The 25943-nt window shown below is 38.4% G+C and overlaps 1 long non-coding RNA gene across 1 annotated transcript in view; it reads right to left on the bottom strand.

Moving 5' to 3' along the window:
* LOC126934115 (uncharacterized) overlaps positions 1-24643 on the bottom strand; it is a 29466-nt gene extending 4823 nt beyond the window's left edge. Inside the window, exons 1-2 of the long non-coding RNA XR_007718836.1 lie at positions 24570-24643; positions 22951-23056 (exon numbers count right to left, since the gene is read on the bottom strand). This is a non-coding gene — a long non-coding RNA (uncharacterized LOC126934115). The remainder of the gene's footprint in view (positions 1-22950; positions 23057-24569) is intronic.
* Between the last annotated feature and the right edge of the window lie 1300 nt (positions 24644-25943).

Raw genomic sequence — 25943 nt, 5'->3', positions numbered from 1 at the left:
GTTATGAAGGTTATGAGGTTACAAATGATTTCTTTCATCTTTTTAAAATTTCCTGTTATTATATATTCCCACCTTGTTTTTATAGTCAGAAAAAAATAAATTTTTTGTCACAGAATTGTTAACTGTTTAAACCAGGTTAGGAAGTCTAATCATAGGGAAAACAGGAGATATTCTAAATTCTGGCAGCTTCAATTGCCAGAATTCAATTGCCATAAGTTTTCTGTGTGTTTGTTGTTGTTGTTGTTGTTTGTTTTTTCAGACAGGGTCTCACTCTGTCACCCAAACTGGAGTGCAGCGGTACAATCGTGGCTCACCGCGGCCTCCCCATTCTGGGCTCAGGCGGTCCTCCTGCTTCAGCCTTCTGCTACCAGATGATCTCTACAGTTTTCCTATGGTTTCTTGAAGACTTCTGTGCATTTTCCCTAATAGCCAACTACTTATGATCTGTGAGTCTGCAGGAGCTAATAATTACAAGAATTTTCTCAGAAAAGGAAGACGGAAAGGGGAGGTCAGGAGAGTACAACTCAAGCCATAGGTTGCCATTGGCTTGTTGGCAAGTCACTTAACCTCTTGAGGTCTCCTTTGTGTCATACACTAGGTAATTTTTAAGCTCCCTTGTAGTTTTAAGTCCAAAAAATAATTATCTTTTCCATGCTGTCCTAGGAGGTCACCACCAAATAATTTGCATTTGGAGCATGTGGACTTCAATTGATCTTCAGTGAAAGAACGGCCTTCCAGTCACTCTGGAGGATGACAGAGGCCAGTCACTCACACTTGGGCCATTGAATAGCCTTCCTCTCACATCTCCTGGTTTCTAGGCCTCACCACCAGGATCCTCTTAGAGTTCTGCTCATCCCACAAGGTGTGATTTTTAACATGTCAAATGCACTTTTACTATCAACAAAGCGTACTGTGCTGGGAAAACAGTGGCCTGCAGCCTTTTCGGAGACACAGCTGCCTTTGAGAAACTGTGGGAAACATTGACCTCTCCTCAGAAAAAATGGTCTTTGACATCAAAATTTGACTGACCACTTCATGGAGTCACAGACTTGCAGCCCAAAGTCCTTGGATGCCAGGTTAGAAATCCCTGGTGAAGAAAGTATTTACTCATTCAACAGGGCCCCAGATGATTTTAAAGCATGCTTCTTTTTCACGAGTAAGATGATCATGATGACTACAAATCACGTAATGAAGGGGCCTGCCCAGGCCCTGTGAGTCAGGAAGAAGGGAACCCAAAGCTGTAATCCTTCAGTGCAACCCAGGAACAGCAAGCCTCAGGACAGCGGTGAGGACCACAGGAAAGGGGGCACATCTCAGAAACCACTCCCTGCTCCAGAGCCCATCTACAAGTGACAGAGCTGCAACTGCCACCAGGGCAGTCTTCTCCTGGATGAGAATTAGGACTCAGGTTTACAATGCCCCAGGCATTATCTCACTGGTCCTCACTACAACTCTCTGTGCTACTATTGAGCTTGATCGTACATGGTACCCAACATCTCCATTTTGTAGATGAGGAAACTAAGTATCAGGGAGGATAAGAAGTTTTTCCAAAGTCACAGAGCCAGCAAATGTCAGGGGCATGATTCAGGCTCTGCCTGGCTCTGTTCCACCCAAGTCAGGCTAACTATTACCTGGCAAGCCCCCATGCTCAGCTCAGTCACAGTGTTGTGTTTCTCAGAAAACATTGCCATAAGTTGAACACAAGTGACACAAAGGAGACTCACGGAAAATTAGCAGCAAGTGGTAGCTGAATAGCAGTAGATTTTTTTTTTTGAGACCGGATTTCACTGTCCCCCAGGGTAGAGTGCAGCGGCATGATCATGACTCCCTGCAGCCTCCACTTCCTGGGCTCAGGCAATCCTCCTGCCTCAGCATCCCAAGTAGCTGAGACTATAGGCATGGGCCACCATGCCTGGTTAATTTTTTCAATTTTTTGTAGAGATGGAGTCTCATTATGTTGCCCAGACTAGTCTTGAACTCTTGGTGTCAAGCAATCCTGCATTGTCCTCCCAATGTGCTGGGATTACAGGTGTGAGCCACCATGCCTGGCTGGTAGTAATGTCTTAATGCCTGATGCTCTCAAAGTTCTGTTTGAGGGAGGAAGTAAGAAGGAAGATAGCCTAGGAACCTCTAAAAAAAAAATAGCATCTTTGTTTTTATTCATTTGCAGAGTCATCATTTCTCTGTGCACCCAATGCTGTGAGTGACCAGCTACAGCCAAGGAAACTCTGTAGCTCCAGAACATGGCCAAGGCCTTTGCTGAAGTCCCAGAGCCAGGGAATCACACAGAAGTACATGGCAAGGCTGGCTCTATGTTCCAGGGGGCTGGCTACTTCTTTTAATAAAACAGACTCCCTCTGTCCCCTCAACTAAGAATCATAGAACTTTAAAAATGGAAAGAACCTTAAATGTTACTTGGTTTAATGGCTTCCTCTTTTTCATCACTCCCACCCTTCCTTCCCACCTTTACCATAGACCTAATTTTGTCAAGGAAGAAATTCAAAACCAGAGAAAAGAAGTTGCTTAAGACCCTACAGATCATTGTTAGAGGGTAGAAGTTGAACATAAGTCTATTATGGACCAGGAAGTATATCACGTAATTTACAAATAGCATCTCATTTAAACTTACAGTTATTCACTGAAGTAGATCTTATTACACTCATTTTATAGATGGAGAAACTAATGTTCAAGAAGATAAATAATTCACCATGGTCAAAAAAAAAAATCATTTGAACATAAATAGCCCTAACCCATAAAGCCAATGCCTTTTTCGAAAAACTCTATAGACCATTAGAGATGAGCCAGAAGTTACCCTGATGATGCTCCTGTGAAGTGCTGGTCAGCGTGTTTAGGTTCCCCTGCACTCCCTTCACCTCTCCCTCTCAGTCTGGAGAATGAACAGCAGACATGGTGATGGATACAAAAAGGAGACCCCTCTGATGGGTGCCGTGGTGACAGACAGCAAAGACCAGATCCAAGAAAGTGCCATCTTGGATGGGATATGTGCCAGAGTGGATGGATGACATGCCCAAGGGTCAAAGGGATACGTGACATTTCAAAGGTAACAGAATAGTAACAAAATGGATGAGTTAAAAATATATAAATAAATAAATAAAAACATTTTTTTTCTAACAATCTCAGAGTGTCAGCTGCCCACATACAACTTACCATCAATGCTGAGGAAAGAAGGCAATAAAGAATGACAATCCAAGTTCGGTGATGAAGGAAAAAGGCAACAAGATTAAGCTTTCTGCATCAGGCATGATATATAGAAGCCCAAAGTCAGGGTAAAGTGAGTTATAGAAAAATAAAGATTACTTTTTTCACAGCAATAATCAGTTTCACAGTTACCATTTGCATGAAACTGGTTATTCTATCATGCTACCAATTCAGAAATGCCCCATAAAAATTATGCAAATTATTTCATTTGAAATAAGCTTTAAGTCCATTTTAGGGAAAGGAAAAAAGAAGGACCCAAACCATGTACCCATATCCCATGTGAAACTCATCAACCCTCCTGCCACTACTTGTTATTACAGATTTGAGGAAAAGTAGAAGAGAGAGAAGAGAAGAAAAAGAACCGTTCTAGAGTAATCCAATTTGGGGGGAATTGGGGTAGTGGGGCGGGTAGTGAGAATAAAACTGTCAAAAGAAAAGATAGATTATAGACCGGGTGTGGTGGCTCACAACTGTAATCCCAGCACTTTTGGGAGGCCAAGGCGGATGGATCATGAGGTCAGGAGATCGAGACCATTCTGGCTAACATGGTGAAACTCCATCTCTACTAAAAATACAAAAAATTAGCTGGGCTTGGTGGCAGGTGCCTGTAGTCCCAGCTACTCAGGAGGCTGAGGCAGGAGAATCGCTTGAATCCTGGAGGCAGAGGTTGCAGTGAGCCGAGATGGCGCCACTGCTCTCCAGCCTAGGCGACAGAGCAAGACTCCGTCTCAAAAAAAAAAAAAAGAAAAGACAGTTTATACTTCCCTGTGCCCTTCAAAAACTGATTCAGTTCAGAAATAAGGATTCTCAGAATTCTTGATCAAGAAATCATCTAGCTTTTCTCTGTCATCTTCAGGAAAACCAATGGCTACAGAGACATGAGGCCAGTGAAATGAGAAGTTTCCCAGAAGAGATTCTAAACTGCCCTCAGTGGCAAGCCTGCATTAGGACTAAATAAAGCTGATCAGCATGTATCAATCTGTATCTGTGTGATAGATTCATTCATGTCAGTCTCCCCGCTGAAAAACAGTTTCCACAAGGGCAGACTGTGACAGTGTTACAACGTACCAACGTACTCTTCAAAACTAGCACAGTGCCTGACATAGAATCTATCCTACATTAATTTTGTTGAACAAATGAAATAAAAAAGTCTACATCCCAGGAATTGGAAATACTCTGTTATGATTAGATATCTGCACTACACATGAAGTGAGGTAGTGTTATTTGAAAATGGAATTAAATTAGTAAATAAGTTTATATTGCAAATATAGGGCAAGTGTAAAAACACACTTTTAAAAGTATCCTTGGTATGCAAAAAGAGGAAAAAAATTATATAAAATTTTCAACTAAAATGAAAGAAAGCAAAAAATGGGGGAAAAGAAAAAGTGATGAAAAGAAAAGTTATAAATAAAGTAGATATTAATCCAATTGTGTCACTAATCACTTTAAATATAAATGATCTAAACATAATGAAAAGTCAGAGATTGTCAGATGGATACACAATAAGACACAACTATATGTTGTCTACAAAAACCCATTTTAAATATAAAAATACATTAAATACTACATCGCAGTCTTCCTTTTCTCCTATCTCTACCCTCATGCGCACGTGCATGTGCGCGCACACATGCACACACACACTTTTAGTTAAAAAAAAATTTTGGCCGAGTGCAGTGGCTCACACCTGTAATCCCAGCACTTTGGGAGGGCAAGGCAGGTGGATCACAAGGTCAGGTTTTCGAGACCAGCCTGGCCAATATGGTAAAACCCCGTCTCTACTAAAAATATAAAAATTAGCTAGGTGCGGTGGCATGCACCTGTAATCCCAGCTACTCGGGAGGCTGAGGCAGGAGAATTACTTGAACCCAGGAGGCAGAGGTTGCAGTGGGCCAAGATCATGCCACTGCACTCCAGCCTGAGCAACAGAGCAAGACTCCATCTAAAAAAAAAAAAAAAAAAAAAAAAAAAAAAAAAAAAAAAAAAAAAAAATTATAGAGCTAAGAATGAGTTACTTCCTATTCTCAGTATACTAGATCCTGTACAATGTATTAATCAAAACATTTACACAAAAGGATTGAGAAAGTTCTCATGGCTTCATACCTTCTGCAAACAGTTCCCACTATTCTGGAACAAAACTGAAGGAGGCACTTAACAAACTTGCTGAAGTCTTGCTCTTACATACACAGACAGGCTTTAACATATAGCTGAAAATCACTTACAGTTTCTCAGGACAGTGATGAAAGAAAACATGCAAATGTAACCCATGTGTTAACTTTGATATTTGTCCCCTAGCCCTGTCAGGTTAATATTTCACACTTGGAAAATGACAACCTCTCTTGTTATGTTGCTTAAAGAAAACCAAAGTTTTGCTTACCTAAATGAAAACAAGGTTGTTTCCACCTTATGATGTCCAAATGGGACTTAGTCTCTTCCCTAAACCTATTACTTCTAATAATTTTCACTTTTTCCTGAAGAAGAAACTGAAATTCAACTTTCTGAACCAAATCAGTCACTAATTGAAATAAATGCTGGGAGGAGAGCATATAAGCATTTTTAATTCAAACAACAAATATCATATGATTAATAATGTGTCATTCAACTTTCTGCTAAACTAAGCCTTGATCTTTTCAGTTGTATGTTGATTATATGATTCCATTTCAAAAGGTCTGCATGAGAATAACTCTGCTTGCAGGAAAACTAGCAAACACAAAGTTCTTATTTGGTCCACCTATGTTCTCCTGCCTCAACTGTTCTTTCAAAAAAAAAAAAATATGTTAGTTGATAGCATATTCAAAATGAGAGATTTCACATATATACCCTGATTTCCAGACATCTCCTGAAAACTAGATCTGTCTATTAAACAGGCTTATCCATTCACCTGGCAACAATCAGCTTGCCTAATAACAATTGCTCCCTTTAGACAAGGCATGTGCTTTCCAGTTTGCCAGTTGCCACCATTCCATATTGATTCCCTGACACTGAGACCCAATGCCAGCTGCCATTTACCATCATGCTTCTGCTGCTGTTTTTCTTGTAATAGAGAACTATTCCTCTGTTATTTGTGTCACTATGAAAAGTGGGGATATACACCAAGAGAATATCAAGTCTGTTATACTCACTGCATGCTTCCATCATGTACATTCACTGACCCATCATTTAAACATTTTGGTTTGAAACCTATGCCCTATATAACAGTGATGAAATAGTCATTCACTCTGAAAGTCAAGAGGTGCCAGCCAGCTACAAACTAGGGTTTGTCGAGGTTTGTTCATGTAATAAGTGTAATCAAGATGACACTATACATAGGAAGAATAAAAAGGAACTCCAAGTCATCAAAAATTTTCTGAAAAATCAAGACTTTCCATGTGATGGTGAATATTGAGTGTCAATTTGATTGGCTTGAAGGATGCAAAGCATTGTTCCTGGGTGTGTCTGTGAGGGTGTTGCCAAAGGAGATTAACATTTGAGTCAGGACCAGGAAAGACAGACCCACCCTCAGTCTGGGTGGGCACCATCTAATCAGCTGCCAGCATGGTCAGAATAAAAGCAGACAGAAGAACACGGAAAGACTAGACTGGCTTGGTCTTCTGACCTACATCTTTCTTCCATGTTGGATGCTTCCTGCCCTCGAACATCAGACTTCAAGTTATTCGGCTTTGGGTTTGTTTTTTTTTCCTCATCCTCCTCCTCCTCCTCCTCCTCCTCTTCCCTTTCTTCTTCCTCCTCCTTCTTCCTTTTCCTTCTTCTCCTCCTCGTCTTCCTTCTTCTTCCTTTTTCTCCTTTTTCCTCCTCCTCTTCCTCCTCCTTCTTCTTCTTCTTCCTTCTTCTTCCTCTTCTCTTATTCTTCCCCTTCCCCATTTTTTTCACTTCTCCTCTTCCTGCTCTTCCTCCTCCTCCTCTTCTTCCTCCTCCTCCTTCTTCTTCCTCCTCTTCCAATTTTTCTTTTTCCTCTTTCTCCTCCTTCTTCTTCTTTTTCCTCCTCCTCTCCCCCATTCTAGAATTCCAGATATACATATGTTTAAATGTTTGATATTGTCACAGAATTCTTGAATAGTCTGTTCTGATGCTTTTGTTTCGTTTTCATTTTTCTCTTTTCGTATTTTAGTCTGAATAATTTCTGTAGATCTAGTTTTAAATTCACTGTTTTTTTTCCTCAGATGTGTCAAGTCTATTGATGAGCCTGACAAAGGCATTCTTCATCTCTTTTATTGTGTTTTTTATTTCTAGTATTTCCATGTGATGATTTTTGTCGTTTTCATTTCCCTACTGAGATTATCTGTCTGCTCTTGCATGTTGTTTGCTTTTTCCATTAGATCCTTTAAAGTATTAGTTATATTTATTTTAAATCCCTGTCAGGTAATTCCAACATTTGTGCCATATTTTATTCTGATCTGATGATTGCTTTGTCTTTGAAGCTGTATTTTTTTTCTTGCTTTTTCATATGCTTCCTAACTTTTTCTACATCCTGAGCATGAGTCTAACTTAACTTTGATATCAAAATATAAAAGGACCATTCAAGGAAAGAGTACTGCATGCATTACTAAGCATAGTTTTGGAAAACAAAATAAAACAGTGTATAAAAAGAATAATACATCATGATTAAGTTTGGTTTAACACTAAAAATATTAGTTAACATAATCCAACACATTAAGAGAGCAAAAGAGAAAAATCATGTGATTATCACAGTAACTGCATTAAAAAGCATTTGATAGCGTTTTAATCCTTTAATAATTTAAAGTAAAAACTATTAGGAAAAATAGGAAAAGGGAACATTCTTAACTAATTTTTAAAGTAATAATTTCAAAAATACATAACAGAGAGAGAGATCATCATGGCAGATGGGAGGCAGGACTACATTGCAGCTCCAGACAGAACAGTTTACGGAAGCTCGCAGTGTGAATTTTAACTCCAGATCGACTGCAAGAACAAACCAGCAATCCTGAGAGGACCCACAGACCCTCTGAAGGAAGCAGACTGCCCCTGCAGGACCCAGGAAACACCCCAAATACTGTGAGTGCCCCAACTGCAGAGGTGGGAAAGGGAGACCCTCATCTCCCAAACACACACTAGAGAAGCTGAAGGTCTGTTTGTGGGAGAAGTTTCCAACCTTACCTGAAGCTGAGCCAATTTAGAGTCGAGTGAAATACAGGGATAGAGGAAGCAGCAGAAAGGCTGTGGGCGCTCGCTGGGTCGCCTAGCTGGCTATTCCTGCCTAACACCGCAGGGTTCCACTGAAAGAGGAGCAGGGGTTACAACTCCACAGGGAGAAGGAAATCTCTAACTGAACTCTAACAATTTGAATAGGGCAAGAAGCCTCCTGGCCAGAACTCAGGGGAGGGCGCAAATCTGGCATGCGGACTCCACAGGCAGGGGAAGAACCAAGCCCTTTTCTCTGGTAGCTGGGAGGTGGAAAGCCTAGGGCAGGTTTTCAACCCCGTCACGCCCTCCATCATGCCCTCTGCCTGGAAACAGATGGGGACTGTTGGGGGGAGCACAGTGGGAGTGAGACCACCCCTTCATTTTGCATGTGAGCTGGGTGAGGCCTGTGACTGCCAGCTTTCCCCCATTTTCCTGACAAACTGCATGACTCAGCAGACAGCCATAACCCTCCTATGTACACAACTCCAGTGACCTGGGAACATCACTCCCATCCCCCACAGCAGCCACAGCAAGATCCACCCAAACTCCAAGGAGAATCTGAGTTCAATGCCTAGCCCTGCCCCAACCTGATGGTCCTTCCCTATCTACCCTGGTAGCAGAAGACAAAGGGCATATAATCTTCAGAGTTCTAGGACCCCAACCACCATCAGTCCCTCTCTATACTACTAAAGCTGATGCTTTCTGGAAAGCTCCACCTACTGGCAGGAGGCCAACCAGCATAAAAATAGAGCATTAAACCACCAAAGCTAAGAACACTCATTGAGTCCATTGCACACCCCCTGCCATCTCCACCAGAACAGGCACTAGTATCCACAGCTAAGAGACCCATAGACGGTTCACATCACAGGACTCTGTGCAAACAACCCCCAGTACCAGGCCAGAGCTGGGTAGACTCGCTAGGTTGTTAGACCCAGAAGACAGACAACAATCACCACAGTTCAGCTCACAGGAAGCCACATCCACAGGAAAAGGGGGAGAGTAATACATCAAGGGAATACCCCGTGGGACAAAAGAATCTGAACAGCAGCCTTCACCCTAGACCTTCCCTCTGACGGAGCCTACCCAAATGAGAAGGAAGCCAAGCCTAGTAATATGACAAAAAAAAAGGCTCTTCAAGTACATGGAAATTAAATAATCTGCTCTTGAATTAGCAATGGGTCAAAAACAAAATCAAGATAGAAATTTAAAAATTCTTCGAACTGAATGATGATAATGACACAACCTATCAAAACCTCTTTGATACAGCAAAGGTGATGCTAAGAGGAAAGTTCACAGCCCTAAGTACCTACATCAAAAAGACATCACAAATTGACATTCTAAGGTCATACCTCAAGGAACCGGAGAAACAAGAACAAACCAAACCCAAGTCCAGCAGAAGGAAGGAAATTACTAAGATCAGGGCAGAACTAAATGAAATTAAAAAAAAAAAAAAAAAAAATACTTAAACAAAGATAAATGAAACAAAAAGCTGGTTCTTTGAAAAGATAAATCAAATTGATAGACCACTAGCAAGAATAACCAAGAAAAAAAGAGAGAAAATCCAAATAACCTCACTAAGAAACGAAACAGGAGTTATTACAACTGACAACACTGAAATACAAAAGATCATTCATAGCTACTATGAACACCTTTACACACATAAACTAGAAAACCTAGAAGAGGTGGAAAAATACAACCCTCCTAGCTTAAATCAGGAAGAATTAGACACCCCCTGCAGACCAATAACAAGCAGAGAGATTGAAATGGTAATTTAAAAATTACCAACAAAAAAAAGTCCAGGACCAGACAGATTCACAGCAGAATTCTACCAGACATGCAAAGAAGAATTGGTACTAATCCTTTTGACACTATTCCATAAGATAAAGAAAGAAGGAACCCTCCCTAATTCATTTTATGAAGCCAGCATCACCCTAATAACAAAACCAGGAAAGAACATAACCAAAAAAGAAAACTATAGCTCAATATCCTTGATGAACATTGATGCTAAAATCCTTAACAAAATACTTGCTAGCTAACTGAATCTAACAACATATCAAAAAGATAATCCACCATGATCAAGTAGGTTTCATATCAGGGATACAGGGATGGTTTAACATACACAAGTCAGTAAATGTGATACACCACATAAACACAACTAAAAACAAAAATCACATGATCATCTCAATAGATGCAGAAGAAACATTCAACAAAATACAGCATCCTTTTATGATTAAAACTGTCAGCAAAATCAGCATACAAGGGACATATCTTAATGTAATAAAAGTCATCTAAGACAAACCCACAGCCAACATAATACCGAATGAGGAAAAGTTGAAAGCATTCTCTCTGAGAATTGGAACAAGACAAGGATGCCCCCTCTCACCACTCCTCTTCAATATAGTACTAGAAGTCCTAGCTAGAGCAATCAGACAAGAAAAAGAAATAAAGGGCATCCAAATCAGCAAAGAGGAAGTCAAACTGTCACTGTTTGCTGATGATATGATCATTTACCTTGAAAACCCTAAGAAATCCTCCAGAAACCTCCTAAAACTGATAAAAAAATTCAGCAAATTTCCCATCTTCTATACACCAGCAGCAACCAAGCAGAGAATCAAATCAAGAACTCAACCCCTTTTACAATAGCTGCAAAAAACAAACAAACAAAAATACTTAGAAATATACCTAACCAAGGAGTCAAAAGACCTCTACAAGGAAAACTATAAAACACAGCTGAAAGAAATCATAGACGACACAAGCAAATGGAAACACATCCCATGCTCATGGATGGGTAGAATCAATACTGTGAAAATGACCATACTGCCAAAAGCTACCTACAAATTCAAGGCAATACCCATCAAAATACCATCATCATTCTTCACAGAATTAGAAAAAAACAATTCTAAAATTCATATGGAACCATAAAAGAGCCTGTATAGCCAAAGCAAGACTAAGCAAAAAGAACAAATCTGGTGGCTTCACACTACCTGATTTCAAACTATACTATAAGGCCATAGCCACCAAAACAGCATGGTACTGGTATAGAAACAGGCATATAGACTAAGGAAACAGAATAGAGAACCCAGAAATAAACCAAATAAACCAAAGCCAACTGATCTTCAATAAATCAAACAAAAACATAAAGTGGGGAAAGGACACCCTTTTCAACAGATGGTGCTGGGATAATTGGCTAGCCACATGTAGGAGAATGAAACTGGATCCTCGTCTCTTATACAAAAATCAGCTCCAGATGGATTAAGCACTTAAACTTAAGACCTGAAACTATAAAAATTCTGGAAGATAACATTGGAAAAACCTTTCTAAATATTGTTTTAGGCAAGGATTTCATGACCAATAACACAAAAGCAAATGAAACAAAAACCAAGAAAAATAGTTGGGACCTAATTAAACTAAAGAGCTTTTAAACAGCAAAAGGAACAGTCAACAGAGTAAACAGACAACCCACAGAGTGGGAGAAAATCTTCACAATCTACACATCTGACCAAGGACTAATACCCAGAATCTACAACAAACTCAAACAAATCAGCAAAAAAAAAAAAAAACAAACAAACCCATCAAAAAGTGGGCTAAGGACATGAATAGACAATTCTCAAAGGAGATATACAAATGCCCAACAAACATGAAAAAATGCCCAACATCACTAATGATCTGGGAAATGCAAATCAAAACCACCTTACTCCTGCAAGAATGGCCACAATCAAAAAATAAAAAAAAAACAGTAGATGTTGGCATGAATGTGGTGAAGAGGGAACACTTCTACACTGCTGGTGGGAATATAAACTAGTACAGCCACTATAGAAAACAGTGTGGAGATTCCTTAAAGAATTAAAAGTAGAACTACCATTTGATCCAGCAATCCCACTACCTGGTATCTACCCAAAGGAAAAGAAGTCATTATTCGAAAAAGATACTTGGATACTTATGTTTATAGTGGCACAATTCACAATAGCAAAATCGTGGAACCAACCCAAATGCCCAACAAGTGGATAAACTGTGATTTACATATTTATATATATATACACACATAGATACATAATGGAATACTATGCGGCCATAAAAAGGAATGTATTAACAGCATTTGCAGTGACCTGGATGAAACTGCAGACCATTATTCTAAGTGAAGTAACTCACGAATGAAAAACCAAACATCATATGTTCTCACTGATATGTGGGAGCTAAGCTATGAGGACGCAAAGGCATAAGAATGATACAATGGGCTTTGGGGACTTGGGGGGAAGCGTGAGAGGGGGATGAGGGATAAAAGACTACAAATGTGGTGCAGTGCGTACTGCTGAGGTGATGGGTGCACCAAAATCTCACAAATTACCACAAAGCATTTATTCATGTAACCAAATACCACCTGTACCCCAATAACTTATGGGGAAAATAAATAATTTTTTTAAAAATACATAATCATATATATAATATATATTAAGTCCCATTTTTAAGAGTAAAATATTAAAAGTATTCCCTTTGTGATTACAAATAAGACAAAAATATCCACTATCACTAATTTTATTCAACAATATACTGGAGATCCTAGACAATACTGCAAAGAAATAAAAAGGATAAAGATTTGGAAAAAATAAAACTGTTGTTCAGATACATAACAGGAATCAAGTTTACCAAGAATATTTGATATAAAATTACATATAAAAACCATTACATTTTTATATACTAGCAACAGTTACCTAGAAGGTGACATTTTTAAAACACCATTTATAAAATATGGATTATCTAGGGAAAAATTTACTAAAATAATAAAAAAACTCTACAGAAAAAATAACACTGCTTTTAAAGATTTTTAATGTAAATAAATACAAAGTAGACTATATGGGATTAAAAGACTCCAGTAATAAAGATGTTCATTCTCCCTAAATTGATCTATATATTCAATAGAATAAATACCAAAATCTCAACAGTTTGTTGTGTGTGAATGGCACAGGGAGGGTGAAGAGAGAAGTGAGGAAAGAAATGTGCATGTACGTGTATGTTTGAGTGCTTTGAAATTGAAAGCTGATTCTAAAATTCATGTGAAACTATTAAAGTGTTGGCTATTCTTGACCAAGATAAGCATGAAGAAGAAAACTGGGGAGAGGGGACCTTGTTCTACTAATTATTAAAAATTATTATAAAGCTACTATTATTAAAACAGCCTGGTATAGGCTAAAAGGTAGAAACAGAGAAAATCAAACAAAACAGAGAACCCAGAACCTCAACAATACATACCAGGACAACTGATATATAATTGAGTTGCATTGTAGTTCAGTGGAAAAAATAACAAAATTTCAAAAGAAAATTGTGCTATCAGAATCAGGTATTCTTTAGAGAAAAATTAAAATTTACCTTTATCTACATATACATATACAGGTAATCAATCCAGTTATTTAATCCTAAACACCTATATATGAAAAGTAAAGATAAAATATTTTAGTTAATATCTTCTTGGTATATAAGAGTTTTTAAATAAGACACAAAAAGTAAACTTTGTAATAAATAAAATGAAAAATTAGACTATACTAAAATTAGGAAGTTTTGTTCATCAAAAGACACCACAAAGATAGTGGGAAGATAACCTCCAACTGATAGAAAATATTTGCAACTCAAGTAATTAAAGAAGAATGACAATCCAGATTATAGTATAATTTCTGCAAATTGCTTAAAAAAAAAAAAAGATGAAGAAAAAAAAAGAGGAAGAAAGGAGAAGCAAGAAAAAGAAATGAACAAAAGACTCAACTTTAAAAAACAATATTTGAGGCCCAGCACAGTGGCTCACACCTGTTATCCCAGAATTTTGGAAGGCCAAAGAGCGGGCGGATCACAAGGTCAGGAGTTCAAGACAAGCCTGGCCACCAAAGTGAAATCCCATTTCTACTAAAAATACAAAAGTTAGCCGGGCATGGTGGCGTGTACCTGTAGTCCCAGCTACTTGAGAGGCTGAGGCAGGATAATCGCTTGAACCTGGGAGGCAGAGGTTGCAGTGAGCCAAGATAACGCCACTGCACTCCAGCACTCCAGCCTGGGCAACAGAGCGAGACTCCGTCTCAAAAAAATAAAAATTAATTAATTAATTAATTAATTATAAAAAGGAAATTTGAATAGTCAATAAACATAAAAAGGTTCTTGACCTTACTAATAAAGAAATGCAAATTAAAAGAACACTTAGTAATTACTACACTGGTATGAGATTTGAAAAAATTATGTTGGCTGGGCGCGGCGGCTCACGCCTGTAGTCTCAGCACTTTGAGAGCCCAAGGCGGGTGGATCACGAGGTCAGGAGATCAAGACCATCCTGGCCAACATGGGAAAACCCCGTCTCTACTAAAAAAAAAAAACAAAAAATTAGCCGGGCGAGGTGGCAGACGCCTGTAATCCCAGCTACTCGGGAGGCTGAGGCAGGAGAATGGGGTGAATCCGGGAGGTGGAACTTGCAATGAGCTGAGATCGCACCACTGCACTCCAGCCTGGATGACAAAGCGAGACTCCGTTTCAAAAAAAAAAAAAAAAAGAAAAAAAGAAAATTTTACGTTTTACAATACCAAGTGCTGGTGAGGATGTGGATGCAATGTCAAAGTTCAAACACTGTTTGTGGAGGTATATATTTGCAAAACTCCTTTGGAAAAAATTTGACCATGCCTAAAAATGTAGCACCCATGCATGCATTAAGACCAAGCAATTCTAGATATATACACCAGAGAAACTCATGCCTTGGAAGGTTTGTACCAGTCGTTCATAGGAACATTGCCTAAAATTGGACACATCCCAAATGTACATCAACAGTAGAAGTGGAAAAAATAAAGTGTAGCATATTTAAAGTAGAATAATATACCACAATAAAATTAAGTACATATCAATAATACATGTCAATGAATTTCACAAACAGAAATGAGAAAAAGAAGCAAGTGACAAAACAATATTTACAGTGTCATTCCATTTGTATTAAGTTCAAAAAGAGAAGGAAATGCAATGCAATTTACTGATGTGCATTAGTGGTAACAGTATAAAGTAAACAAGAGAAATGATTACCACAGAAGAGTAGTATGTAGTTATGTTTGAAGGGTAGAGGGAATTATGTCAGAAAGAAACAAAGAAAATTTCTAAAAAGCTAGCAATGTTCCATTTTATAACCTGGGGGCAGGGATTATTTGCTTTAATCTTATGTTATTTCAATTGACATATTAACCACCATTCTGAATGATTAATATTGGTTACAATTTGTTTTTTTAAATCAAATATTCAGTAGTCCATAACTACTTATTGGTCAGAAAGTTAAGAAGTCTAAAGACAGGAAGTTGTTAAATGAATTAAAACATATTCATATGGATAAACTAGATACTATATAGTATATCATATGTCCATATTCATATTAATATACTATGCAGCAGTTTAAAAGAATATTTATTTAAACCCATATGGCAATATATCACAGACGTACACTAAGTGAAAATGACAAGTTGTACAAATTTCACTTATACAAAAATGGTCAAATCTCAAAAAATATAAAACCATAGCATATTCCCATTTAAACAAATATAAATTTGTAAATGTATGGAATGAGATCAGAAAAAATAGAAAAAATAAACACCAAACTGGTAATGGTAGTTACCTCTACAGAAAGGACTGATGTAGGGTAGAGGTGACATTGGATGGGGACAGGTGAAGAAGTCTAGAGGGAATTGCATTTAACCAGTATTATTTGCCCTTTTTAAAAAAATATAAGGAACGTATTTGTGCATCAATTGCTTCCTTTGTTAAAAGTCTAGGACTATCACTTCTGCCAATGAAGAATTAACTGCTATGGGAAATGTCTCTGTAAACAACTGAAAATCAGACAAAAAATATGAAATAGTATTCAGACATGTGCAGCAGATAGCACGGGACTATGATCTGTGAGAGAAAGGAAACAAATGAGATGAGCAGTAAAATTAACCCAAATCACCGCCTAGAGAGAGTTTCCAGGCCTCAGTACAGGAGGGAGAACTCAAACAGGAAGAGAATTCAGTCGACTTTTTCTCACTAAGTTTAGGAAACAAAGACAGGGAGGCCAATGTGTCTAGAATTTGCAGACAAGAGTAAGTAGGGCTGCATAGAGGGTTCCGGAGAACTACAGAGGGATGCCCTCAAGTCTTTGAAAAATAATCTGTACATAATATGGGGTGAAACTTTGGAAAGTAATAGATCAAATAATTTTCATAGTTCACATATGGCTAGGAAGAGTTTATGTTCAAATTCCAAACCACCACAGAAGAGGGATCTCATGATACACAGGAAACTGAAGAGTCCTCAGAATGGGGGTGGTTTCATAGTGAAGCTAAATGATCAGTAGAATAAAGGCTGCTCTGGACATGCCCTAACAAAACTTAAAAGCATGCCTGGAAATGATAAGACTGATATGAAAGTAATATAACTATATGCAGAACAAATTCGACATGCTTTAAAGAATACAGCAAAACCCAGCATGAATGAACATAAAATTCATAATGACTAGAGTCCAATAAAAAGTTATAAGCATGTTTTAAAAAGCAGAAAAATATGACCTATAACTAGGGGAAAATTCAACCAGTCGAAACTGACCCAGACACAACAGAAATAATTAAATTATTAGAGAAGACTTAAAAACACTATCAAAAATATATTCCATATATTCAAGGATATTTCTCAAAACATAAATGGGATGAGAAAAAACGTGGAAGATATAAAAAAGAACTATATGAACTTCTAGGGATATGTATTGATAAATACACTGGACAAGATTAACAGCATATTAAACATTGCAAAAACAAAAAGTGAATTTGAAAGCGTAGCAATAAAAAAATATTCCATGTAAAGCACAAAGAGAAAAAAAGAATTTAAAAAATGAACAGAGCAAAACAAAACTTCAGTGCATTTGGGGAAATATCAGCCAGTCTAACATACATTTAATTAAAGTTTTGAAAGGAAAAAAGGACTAGGGATTGAGACAGAAAGAAAAAAAAAAAAATTGAAGAAATGATGGCCAAAAAACTAAATTTGATGAAAACTGTAAATCCACAAATCCAAGAAACTCAACAAACTTCAGGCAAAATAGACATAGAAAATCACACCAAGGCAAATTATCATAAAAGTGCCAAAAAAAGAACATCTTAAAAGCAGCCAAATAAAAAATGACACACTTAATACAAATAAACAAAAATAAGAATGTCAGCAGACTTCTCCAAAAATATGCATGACAGAAGACAATGGAGAGACATGTTTAAAATACTAAAAGAAAACACTGTCAATGTAGAGTTTTACACTCAGCATACTTACCTTTCAAAACTGAAGACAAGATAAAGATGTTTTGCGAAAAACAAATGCCTAAATAATTCTTTGTCAGCAAACATGCATTACAAAAAAAGGTTAAAATTCCTCGGGCAGAAGGAAAATATCAGATGGAAATTTAGATCTTCACAAAGAGATGAAGAGCAATGGAAATGGCGAGTATAAAAGACTTTAATCTGATTTTTTAATGTCTTTAAAAAGATAGTTGACTATCTAAAACAATAAGAAAATGGTATTCTGGAATTTTAACATATGTGGAGATAAGACTGAATGCTTTCTCCCTAAAATCAGGAACAAGGTCAGGATCTCTGCTCACACCACTTCTATTTAACATTGTACTGATATTCCACCAGTGCAATAAGGGAAGAAAAAACAATTAAAATCATAGAGAGTTAAAATAATGAAGTAAAACTGTCTCTATTTGCAGATGGCCCAATTGTCCACATGAAAAATCCCAAGGAATATACAAATAGCTACCAGAACTAAAAAGTGAGGTTAGCAAGATCACAGAATACAAGATGAATATATAAAAATCAATTGCATTTATATATACTAGCAACAAATAATTGGACGTTTACTTTTAAAATATAAATATACCATTTACAATCGTGTCAAAAATATGAAGAGTTAGAGATTTGTCTAAATATGTGTAATACTGACATACTAAAAACTACAAAATAAAGTATTGCTAAAAGAAATTAAAGATCTGAATAAATAGACATACTATGTTCATGAATGAAAGACTCAAAATTATTAATGTACCAACTTTTCCATATTGATCTAAGGGTTTAATACAATCGCAATCAAAATCACAGCAGTCTTTTTGCAGAAACTGGTAAGCTGATTCTAAATTTTATAGGGAAATGAAATGACCTGAAATTGCTAAAATAAATTTGAAAAAGAAAAAGTTAGAAAGTGTTCACCACCTGATTCAAGACTTACTGTAAAGCTATAATAATTAAGTCAGTATAGTATTTATATGAGGATAGACATACAGATCAGTGGAACAAAAAGGAGTCCAATAATAGATCTACTCAAAGATGTCGAGGTTATTCAATAGGGAAAGATAGTTTTCTCCAACAAATAGTGCTGGAACAATTGGATATCCATTTGGAGAAATAACAAGCCTAGACACTAACCTTTCACAATACATAAAAATTAACTCAAGAAGCATCACACGTCTAAATATAAGAGCTAAAACTATAAAACTTCAAAAAAATCCATAAGAAAAAATATTTGTGATCTTGGGTTAGGAAAATATTTCAAAAATAGGACACAGAAAATACAAAGAGAAACATGACAAATTAGACTTTGTCAAATTAAAAACTTTTGATCTTTAAAATTGACTATTAATAAGAATACAAGCCACAAAACGGGTGGGAGAAAATGTTTGCAAAATTTGTATCTGATGAAAGACTTGAATCCAGAACATACTAAAAAACACAATTCAATAATAAGACAACTTGATTTTTTAGATGAGTAAAAGATTTGAACAAAGAAAATATGAATGGCAAATAAGCACATAAAAAGATGTTCAACGTCATTAGTCATTAGAGAAATGCAAATTAAAACCACAATGAAATACCACTATACTCTCTCTGAAATAGCTAGAATTAAAAAGACTGACAATACCTAGGATTGATGAGAATATGGAGCAACTGAAACTCATACATTGCTGGTGGGAATATACAATTATACAGCCATTTTGGAAACCATTTTGGCATACGCTTATCATATCACTCAGCAATTCTACTCATAGTATTTACCCGAGAAATGGAAGCATATTTCTATACAATGTTTTGTGTGCAAATGTTCATAGTCACTTTATTAATAATAGTCAACAACTGCAAATAACCCAAATGTCTATCAACTATGAATAAACAAGCATATTCTGGTATATCTACACATTGGGATACTACTCAACAATATAAAGGAAATAGTTCATGCTACATAAAACAACATCGATGAATCTTAAAAGCAGTTTGCTAAATGAAAGAAACCCAAGACATACAACTACCTAACTGTATGATTCAATTTATAAGAAATACAGGGAAAGGCAAAACTAAAATGATAGAAAGCCCAACGGTGATTGCCAGGGACTGGAAGGAGGCAGAGGTGATTAAAGGGAAAGAAGCATGAAGTAGATTCTGGGGTGATGGGAATATTCTTTATCGTGAGTATAATGAGGCAGTGATGATAAATATTTGCCAAAACTTAATGAACTGAACACTTAAAAGGGTGAATATAACTGTATGTAAATCACACCTGGAGGGAAAAGCTGATTAAAAAAAAAGTTTAAGGAGATAAACAGGAAAACGAGGCCAAGATTATAATGTAAATGTCTAACGCAGCAGGAGTAGGCAGCTTCTAGAATCTTTCAACCCTTCTACCTGCTGCAGCTGCTGGATTGGATCATTGGATCTGTTACCAATTAAAGAAGCTTACAAATGCTGAGAAGATATTCTGTAGCTGAAAGCACCACCTTTCCCTATGTAAGGCTACTGGGGAACCTTTAGAAATCTTCTACTCTTGCTAATTGGCCAGGTATGGATTTGCTGACGTAGGGAGGGGGTAAACTTGCAGGTGATACTGTGCTTTTATGTCTTTCATCTTATTAAACTCTCCCAACAATCTGAAGGTAAGTAGTTATTTCCACTTTGCAGATAAAAAATGGAAAAGGCCTAGAGAGAAGAATTTGGGTTTTTAACTTTGAAAGGGGGATCACATCCATATCCAGACACATTCTCATGAATTTTTGGAACAGCAAATCATAGAAAAAAATCTCAAAAGCATCTAGAAGAAAGAAAAAAAAAAATTAGCTACCTCTAAGGAACAACATTCTGCCAATAAATGCTCAAGGAGTTTGTAAAAAGAGTCTTTTGTGCGTTTCCGAAAGCTACATCAGGTAGGATTGAGAGAAAATGGATAGCATCCCCTTTAGGACTGGTAAAGGAAACCAGAGACTTCGTAAACAATAGCATGACAAAGAAGCCAAGGAACGTCAAGGGAAGGCCCAGAAGCCAGGGTGACTACAGCAGGACTGAGAAATAGGCCTGGAAGGCCAACTTGGTGTCACACTGCAGAAAACTTTATGGCTGAGAAGAAAGAGTAATGATTCTCCCTGCAGCTCTCTGTCCCATGCCTCATCTTTCTATGACCTTTGAATTTCCTACTCTCTCCCCAGAGACCTACTGATCCTCCTAACTAGAGAGTCTAGCACTGGGAAAAGGAAGAGTCCCAAGTATATCCACAACCACTAGCCTGGTAGAAAAGAACAAAGAATCCTCATGAAGATAATGTTGCAAAGGAGAAAAGACAAGGTGTATACAGAGAAAGCACAGGAATTTGTGAAGAATAACGAACAGAGCTAATATCTGCTGGCCTCTGTTTGACTGTCCTGTGCTAATGTCTACGATGCTTCAGGATTTACAGATGATGGTACACTTCTTCCACTCTCCCCTAAACCCTCCTACCCTAGTTGGATTGGAAACTCTTATTTTGATCTTCAAGTACACCCTGAGAATAACACCAGCACTACAAGTATAAACAAGTAAAGGCTAGTTGAACTACCCAAATTTTCTGACGTTCTTTCTCCTAGTTTCTTTGCTCCAGAAGTCCCAAACTTTTCCATTCCTGAAATTAATTCTCTTCCTTTAGCTTTGGTGCATCCCTGACCTTGCAAGGTTCAAAGCCTGCCATGTGTTGTGGTCTAAGCTATTCTCTCCCTCTTTTGCTTCTAGATGAAAGACAAGGGGAGCTTTGGACCCCAGGAGTTGAGGGAGCGGAGGTGGCCCACTCTCTGGCTCAGCTTCCTCTTTTATTTCTTTTGTTCTCCTCAAGTATCTGAAAACAATTTCAGATGCATCTCCCATTGGCATGGGAGATCAATCTGACAATAACTGCCCATTAGGTCTAGATAAGTGATTCATGCCCAACTGCACCCTTGGCTAGTGTCTGATATAATTTTACTTTATAATCCTAAAAGAAAATTTGCCCCTTCCCAACCTTAAGTCACATTACAAACTCTCTCTCTACCTTGACATTACAATTAGCCCCATTATCCTCTCCCAATTCCTGGAGTTCCCTGTGTAAACAAAGAGATAGGAAAAGGAAATTCTGCCACACATCTAACACTTCACCAACTTCTGGTTTATTTTAATGCATTCCCAGAAAGCCTCTAGAGGGCAAGCACCAAGCCTTGTTTGTTGTTGTACTCTGCATGTCTGACAAGTACTTGCTACATGGTAGATGCTGAATAAATGAAAAACGAATACCTCATAGTTTGCTTAAACTGGAAGAATTATACAAGATTCCTTCATGCACAGACCTGCAGGCAAGTCCATGAAAAGATGGCTCTCTGTCGGCTTTCAGCATTCCATCCACTTCAAACATGGCTCCAGGTACCAAAAATGCCCTCATATTTTGGTGCAATGCACAGTCCATACTGGAGGGATGGGCTATGGTTTTCATGGTAGGATTTAATGTGTGGGTTAGACTGTCAAAAAAGGAAAGGAAGGCCAGGCGCGGTGTCTCATGCCTGTAATGCCAGCACTTTGGGAGGCCAACGTGGGCAGATCACCCGAGGTCGGGAGTTCGAGACCAGCCTCACCAACATGGAGAAACCCCGTATCTACTAAAAATACAAAATTAGCCGGGCGTGGTGGTGCATGCCTGTGACCCCAGCTACTCGGGAGGCTGAGGCAGGAGAATCGCTTGAACCCGGGAAGCGGAGGTTGCAGTGAGCCGAGATTGCGCCATTGTACTCCAGCCTGGGCAACAAAAGCGAAATTCCGTAAAAAAAAAAAAAAAAAAAAAAAAAAGGAAGAGAAGAGAAGAGAGAGAAGAGAAGAGAAGAGAAGAGAAGAGAAGAGAAGAGAAGAGAAGAGAAGAGAAGAGGCAGCAATGAGAAATGTTACCTACAAGATGGCGGAAGACCAGAGGGGATGGTAAAGAGCCACAGGAATGAGAAAAAGAACGAATAACCTGCACTCTCCATGTCCCCCACTCTCACAGCTATCTAGACTTTGAATCCACTGGAGAAGCAGCTTGGTTTCTGCCCTTCCTGAGTTCATGGGCTCAGTCTCCTTGCGCTCCTACCTTTTCAAGTGTTCAGTTCCCTGGCAGACAAACCAGCAAAGTTCTACCATAGTTCTATTTCTGTCGCTCCTACGCCATATGAATTAAAAGCACATCAGTGAGAAAATTAACTGGAAGGAATAGAATTTCATGGCCATTTGGCAGCCTCATGGTTCAGTGCTACCAGCGGCCCCTCACCTTTGGCTTCGGGCGCCGTGCACAAGCCAGCTCCCGTGGGTCACCAGCCATCACCCACAGTGCTCTTCACAGTCATGGCCTTGGTAGAATGATCAGACCACTACATCTGCAAGGAGGGAAATCCAGGTCACCGAATGCCTTCCCTCTCCTCTCCAATCCTCTAGCCTATTTCCTTCTACTCAAAATCTCCAGCTATCAGTGCAATCTCATCCCGCAGATCTTTTCTCGAGGAAGATGAGAGGAAGGCACCCTCCCCGCCCATCTCCACTTTTGAAATGACTCCAGGAGTGCCAGCTGTACAGACTTTTCCAGAAGGGTGTCGGAGGAGAGCGTGGCGCATTCAGAGCACCAAGGCTCCCTGATTATGCAAGGCACACAAGAGTGCCTCTATTCATCACCTCGAGGTAGACTATTAAATCTCTGGAAGCCTTCCACACGGTTTAGTAACGGAGATCCATTATGCCCTCCCTCAGGTTCCATTGAGCACCAGCAGACAAACATATGGTGAGTAAGTTCTAATGGAATTCCACACCACATGCAGGCTCTGCACAGAGCTCTGTGCTGGAGGGAAGCTGGCCCCAGGCAGCCTTTGATGGCAGCTCCTCCAAGTGGTTTCTGCAACAGGATTTTCCTGCTTTCACCAAGTAAGGATATGAGGCATGGAGAATTTATTTCCGTTTTCTAGTAAAGCGTTTGGTGAGGAGTGTGGACATCTTCTTCTGTCCCCAGCTTGTAGAGGAGCTTATTAGCTGACTTTGGGTAGGTCACTTGGCCCCCCCAAACCTTTGGTACCTGTCTGTGTAAAACTGCCACGAACAATACCTGTTGTCTATTTCACAGGTGTTGTAATAATGAAACAGCTCAATGGACATATGATGTTTTGGAAAGCATTTCAGATTTGTATCATTATCACAACCCGCCCCTGGATTTCCCGCCTCCAGCCCACGTCTATAGGCTTCCTTCCATACAAGAGCCAACTGCATTATCCTTAGGAGAGTTAAAAATAAAACAACAAATCTAGAGTATTGATGATATTGATAACAAGAAAATGAATTTTCTACAACTCAGTAGTTTTACAGTTCCTTTTTGGAAGCCATACCTTTTAAAATAAAAACCTATCTTCTCTCTTTGTCCTCCCTGTCTCCCATCTCCCCTCTCCTCCCCCTCCCCCGCCAAAAAGTGATTACGGAGTGAGAGCCGTACTGATTATTTTGACTGATCAACTGGAGAAATTTAGATAAATTTGGCTTTTCATTAACTGCAGCTGTTGTTTCTTTCAGTGCTTAAATGCAATTTATCATTTGAATGTGCCGGCTGAGGAACGTTGCTTGAGTTTTCCTTTGCTTTCAATCATTAGTCCTAACAGTATAAATCCAATTTCTTTAGTTAGCCTTTAAAAAGTGTCCCATTTTCTGTCCTTTACGATTGTTCTTATTGAAATATTAAGTTTTAGGATCAGTTCTCTATCACACACTCCACTATCAACATACTACTATTCAAACCCAAATCCCGCTTCCATGCCCTGAAATCACAAGTGCAAAAGCCCAAAATCTCTCAAGGCAGCTCTCCGTCTCCGCACCTCAGTCCCAGCCCATCACCATCCCCACCCACCCGCTTACTTAGAACAATGTTTAATTTGGTCACCAGATTCAAATATGCAGAAGTAAGGCCTCACAAACTCAACAAGATTTCCAGCTCCAGTGCACAAAAAGAAAGTTGTGTAGTTCCACATGACTTGACTGTGAATGAGAGCCGTGAAGTGATAAACGACCTCCAAACAATACTGGCTTCTTTAAATTAAACTATTATTCATTTATACAGGATGATGACTCATGATTATCTGGACAGGAAGAGAAAAAAAATGAAGTAGGAGGAGATAGCCTTAGAACTTGTTTCCTGTTAATGTTCTAAGAGTAACATCATGCTAGTCTTTATGTGGTTTCTCATTATTCCTAGCACTTTAGTTACCAATGTAATTATTCTATTGTTTCTCTTGGAAGAGTAGGAGGAGTAGACAGGCTACATTTTCTTTTTTTTCCACACCATGATGGATTAAACGTCAAGAATAACTAAATGCCACAGGTTGCTAGCCAACAATTGAACGCTGACATCTTTTAGGAGAACCTACCAAGGAAAGAAGAAAATAGAAATATCCTAACATCTCAGTGTCTTTCCTGACTTCATTTACATAGGCAGGGATCCCAACATCTTAAACTAAAATGAAAAACAAAAATAATAACAGAGCCTCTCCAAGCTAATAATTATTCTGTGCTTGGAATGAGAGTGTTCAGAAGAACCAGACATTTATGTCGAAACGTTTTACAAAGTAGGAGAAGTCCTGTGCACTCTGGCATATGAAAACAACAAAGAATGTGGATCATCCCAGAGACTTTAGAAACAACATGGGGCCATTTTCAAAGGTTCTGATTCTGAGATTTTGCGGGCAAGGAAACAAAGGAAATGTTATTGGTTAATTTATCAATAATTGATAGACTAGGCTGTACTTCCAGTTCCATTTAAGAACCAACTACAAATAAAATTGTTAGCGCATGGCTGAGTAAGAACTATCTGGGGTGGATGAAATTGAGAAATATTCACTGAAACGCTAATATTTCATGAAGACCAGAAGACCAAAGTCAGTTTTGTTATGAAGGACCCTGAGGTTCCAGTTCACTTTGAAATGCTGAAGCCAGGCACTTTCAGGGTGTTCTATTCATTCTGGCAAGTAAAGACATCTTCCAAACGCACAGCAGTGACTTTATTCAAGCACAAAAGTTGGCCACTCTGGGATTAGCAAAATCTAGACAAATGATAACCTAGATAATGTGATCTTCTCTACAAGCACCCAAGTTTTTGTGAGGAACAGCTTAACTTTTGTGTGTTTACCACAAGAAGACTCTCAACTTTCCACATGGCTTGAGTGATACCTGATGTCTCTAGAATATTACGGCCACACATGTCCCCTCTCTTGTTTGATTTTTTTGGATCTCCTC

Source organism: Macaca thibetana, chromosome 13 (assembly GCF_024542745.1).
Source record: "Macaca thibetana thibetana isolate TM-01 chromosome 13, ASM2454274v1, whole genome shotgun sequence".
In the NCBI taxonomy this organism is placed as follows: domain Eukaryota; kingdom Metazoa; phylum Chordata; class Mammalia; order Primates; family Cercopithecidae; genus Macaca; species Macaca thibetana.
The sequence above is the reverse complement of the archived record's forward strand: the minus strand, read 5'-3'. Positions and strand labels throughout refer to the sequence as shown.